Below are 5,000 nucleotides of genomic sequence, written 5' to 3'. Positions count from 1 at the left end.
GTCAAATGCATGTAAATCCGGCCGCCTTTTCAACTGTGAAAATCCGGCCGCCCGGTCAATTAGGTGCGAACGGGGCCGTCGGGTCACCTTAATGTAAATGAGGCCGCCCACTGCCCTACATTTAAATGCGGGCGTACCGGTCAACTATGTGCGAACGGGCCCGCCTGATCAACTAGGTGTGAAAGGGGCCGGCAGGCCCACTGAATGTAAATGAGGCCGCCCGCTGTGCTTCCTTCATTAACCTTATTTATATTGGCATTATCTGTAGATAAAAAAATATGTGCATGTCTATGAAGCTGTAGAGAAGCCTTGTTTTTTTTTTTTTCCCCCAGGTTTTATTTACTTACTTTTTATTTTGCATGTTCTGAAATATAGCTTATGTTTTCGTTGCCCTAGGGCAACGTTCTGCGATAAGGGGTAGATTTTAAGAGGCTTTCTTGACAGTGTGTTAGTATATTATTGCATGTACTTTTGCACATTGTAAGCACAATGTTTTTTAAATTATTTTCTAATTTAATTTAACGCATTTTGGCAGAAAATGGACACAAGATTTTCCTATGGGAGTAAAACTCAGGATCAGCATGTTAGGGATATCCCATCAGACAGTGAGATAGACTGCAGTGACAGTGAGGAGGAGTGGAATGCAGAGAAAGGTTTGAGCAGAAGTGAAAGTAGGTTTTAAAATATTGCTTCTCTGGTTGTCATTGAACTCATTTGCATAAACAAATCAAATGTGTTGATAAATTTTTAGATGTCATTCAAATGAAATAAAGGTGTGTGCAGCAGACAGGGTATCCAATACAGTCATGTAAGCTTTAGTTGTGATTGATGTATTTTTGTTGACGTATATGTATATATATTTATAGACGATCAATACACCAGTGATGAAGAGGAACATGACGATGACAGTCTGCCTGAAGATGACAGTAGTTCTTCCAAGACCCCTCGATGGAAAACATGTCACACCATTACCTCTCCTGTGCAAGCCACTTAACCTTACTGTTCAAGAACTTGAACAGTTCTTTGCCACTGTGCTCCATATGTCAATATTTGGTCTTCCAGCTACTCGCATGTTCTGGAGCCATAGTAGCCACATTGCACATGTTGCTGATGTTATGCCTCTTGCACGATGGGAAGCCATCAAAAATTTTGTTACTTTGCATTGCTCTCTGAGCATTGTATTATGATCTATGAAGACTGGTTTTGTATCAGTGTTGCACAACTTTGCCCTTAGGCAACAAAAGATCATTTGGAGAGGGGGCGGTGAAATAAATATGTACATACATAATCAATAAAATGTCCCAAAATTAACCAATAAGTGATGTGGAATAATTTCTTATCATGTACCATCAAATTGTGTGCGGTAGAGGGTTAATGTAAATGCGGCCGCCCGCTGCGCTACATGTAAATGCGGCCGCGCCCCCAGGTCAACTAGGTCCGAACGGGCCCGCCTGATCAACTAGACGTCAATCGGGCCGGCAGGTCCCCTGAATGTAAACGAGGCCGCCCACTGCGGTACTTGTGAATGCGGCCGCCCGGTCAACTAGGTGCGAACGGGCCCGCCCGATCAACCAGGTGCGAATGGCCCCGCCCGATCAACTAGGTGTGAACGGGCCCGCCTGATCAACTAGGTGTGAATGGGGCCGCCGGGTCCACTTAATGTAAATGAGGCCGCCAGCTCAACTAAGTGTAGACGGGCCGCCTGGCCAATTAGGCGTTAATGGGGCTGCCGGGGAGGCTTCCCCTCTGCCCGGGCTGGAGGCCCCGCAGTGGCCATTCGCCTCTGGGGACATATTGGCAGAGTCCGCGGCCTATGCGTAGGCCCCGGGCGGAGGCTGACCCTTGTCGCCCTTGTCCTAGGCTCGGAGCTATGGTCGCCCCGTCTGGCCTTCGCTATGGTTCGGAGCTATGGTCGCCCCGTCTGGCCTATGCTTAGGTTTGGAGCTAGGGTCGTGTTGGAAACGTTTTCCTCTGTCGAAGCAGAGACCGGGAGACGTTGGCATATCTCTCCGGCCGAAGTTCCTCTTTACTGAGAACTCGCCAATGCGCCGCTGTAGTCATCCAAGTCTGACTAAGACTCAGCTCGGCGCAGCTTATACGTTTCAAGGGGGGAGGGATACACAGAGGTGGAGACAAACTAAACAAAGCACAGCATGTTCCAGGAATCAGCCTGGAAGTTCCCCAGCCCTGATTTCATCAGCATAACACTGCCTTTCAAATGCCTCTCCAGGTGCTAACCCTAATTAGCATGATAGTATCACCCAGACCTTCACTTTACCATAGCGACAAAGGCACGGCCTGGCCTTGAGATTAGCATTCACCTTTACTTTGGGCCCCCAACCCGGTGATCAGGAAGCTCACAGAGATGAATGTCAATGTCTCAGACTCCTGGGCCCCCAGACTTGATCTTATTACAATGTCCCCATCTTTACCCCCAACTGCAAATCCAATCTGCCTATCTCTCTCAGTTCATATACTGTCATGTTGGAAGCTAGACTGAACAATTTATAAATTTCGTCACTGCGGCCTATGCGTAGGCCCCGGGCGGAGGCTGACCCTTGTCGCCCTTGTCCTAGGCTCGGAGCTATGGTCGCCCCGTCTGGCCTACGCTTATGGTTCGGAGCTATGGTCGCCCCGTCTGGCCTATGCTTAGGGTTTGGAGCTAGGGTCGTGTTGGAAACGTTTTCCTCTGTCGAAGCAGAGACCGGGAGACGTTGGCATATCTCTCCGGCCGAAGTTCCTCTTTACTGAGAACTCGCCAATGCGCCGCTGTAGTCATCCAAGTCTGACTAAGACTCAGCTCGGCGCAGCTTATACGTTTCAAGGGGGGAGGGATACACAGAGGTGGAGACAAACTAAACAAAGCACAGCATGTTCCAGGAATCAGCCTGGAAGTTCCCCAGCCCTGATTTCATCAGCATAACACTGCCTTTCAAATGCTCTCCAGGTGCTAACCCTAATTAGCATGATAGTATCACCCAGACCTTCACATTACCATAGCGACAAAGGCACGGCCTGGCCTTGAGATTAGCATTCACCTTTACTTTGGGCCCCCACCCGGTGATCAGGAAGCTCACAGAGATGAAATGTCAATGTCTCAGACTCCTGGGCCCCCAGACTTGATCTTATTACAAATGTCCCATCTTTACCCCCAACTGCAAATCCAATCTGCCTATCTCTCTCAGTTCATATACTGTCATGTTGGAATCTAGACTGATCAATTTATAAATTTCGTCACTGCGGCCTATGCGTAGGCCCCGGGCGGAGGCTGACCCTTGTCGCCCTTGTCCTAGGCTCGGAGCTATGGTCGCCCCGTCTGGCCTACGCTTATGGTTCGGAGCTATGGTCCCCGTCTGGCCTATGCTTAGGGTTTGGAGCTAGGGTAGTGTTGGAAACGTTTTCCTCTGTCGAAGCAGAGACCGGGAGACGTTGGCATATCTCTCCGGCCGAAGTTCCTCTTTACTGAGAACTCGCCAATGCGCCGCTGTAGTCATCCAAGTCTGACTAAGACTCAGCTCGGCGCAGCTTATACGTTTCAAGGGGGGAGGGATACACAGAGGTGGAGACAAACTAAACAAAGCACAGCATGTTCCAGGAATCAGCCTGGAAGTTCCCCAGCCCTGATTTCATCAGCATAACACTGCCTTTCAAATGCCTCTCCAGGTGCTAACCCTAATTAGCATGATAGTATCACCCAGACCTTCACATTACCATAGCGACAAAGGCACGGCCTGGCCTTGAGATTAGCATTCACCTTTACTTTGGGCCCCCACCCGGTGATCAGGAAGCTCACAGAGATGAAATGTCAATGTCTCAGACTCCTGGGCCCCCAGACTTGATCTTATTACAAATGTCCCCATCTTTACCCCCAACTGCAAATCCAATCTGCCTATCTCTCTCAGTTCATATACTGTCATGTTGGAAGCTAGACTGAACAATTTATAAATTTCGTCACTGCGGCCTATGCGTAGGCCCCGGGCGGAGGCTGACCCTTGTCGCCCTTGTCCTAGGCTCGGAGCTATGGTCGCCCCGTCTGGCCTACGCTTATGGTTCGGAGCTATGGTCGCCCCGTCTGGCCTATGCTTAGGGTTTGGAGCTAGGGTCGTGTTGGAAACGTTTTCCTCTGTCGAAGCAGAGACCGGGAGACGTTGGCATATCTCTCCGGCCGAAGTTCCTCTTTACTGAGAACTCGCCAATGCGCCGCTGTAGTCATCCAAGTCTGACTAAGACTCAGCTCGGCGCAGCTTATACGTTTCAAGGGGGGAGGGATACACAGAGGTGGAGACAAACTAAACAAAGCACAGCATGTTCCAGGAATCAGCCTGGAAGTTCCCCAGCCCTGATTTCATCAGCATAACACTGCCTTTCAAATGCCTCTCCAGGTGCTAACCCTAATTAGCATGATAGTATCACCCAGACCTTCACATTACCATAGCGACAAAGGCACGGCCTGGCCTTGAGATTAGCATTCACCTTTACTTTGGGCCCCCACCCGGTGATCAGGAAGCTCACAGAGATGAAATGTCAATGTCTCAGACTCCTGGGCCCCCAGACTTGATCTTATTACAAATGTCCCCATCTTTACCCCCAACTGCAAATCCAATCTGCCTATCTCTCTCAGTTCATATACTGTCATGTTGGAAGCTAGACTGAACAATTTATAAATTTCGTCACTGCGGCCTATGCGTAGGCCCCGGGCGGAGGCTGACCCTTGTCGCCCTTGTCCTAGGCTCGGAGCTATGGTCGCCCCGTCTGGCCTACGCTTATGGTTCGGAGCTATGGTCGCCCCGTCTGGCCTATGCTTAGGGTTTGGAGCTAGGGTCGTGTTGGAAACGTTTTCCTCTGTCGAAGCAGAGACCGGGAGACGTTGGCATATCTCTCCGGCCGAAGTTCCTCTTTACTGAGAACTCGCCAATGCGCCGCTGTAGTCATCCAAGTCTGACTAAGACTCAGCTCGGCGCAGCTTATACGTTTCAAGGGGGGAGGGATACACAGAGGTG

Source organism: Paramormyrops kingsleyae, unplaced genomic scaffold, assembly GCF_048594095.1.
Source record: "Paramormyrops kingsleyae isolate MSU_618 unplaced genomic scaffold, PKINGS_0.4 ups229, whole genome shotgun sequence".
NCBI lineage: Eukaryota > Metazoa > Chordata > Actinopteri > Osteoglossiformes > Mormyridae > Paramormyrops > Paramormyrops kingsleyae.
The sequence above is the reverse complement of the archived record's forward strand: the minus strand, read 5'-3'. Positions refer to the sequence as shown.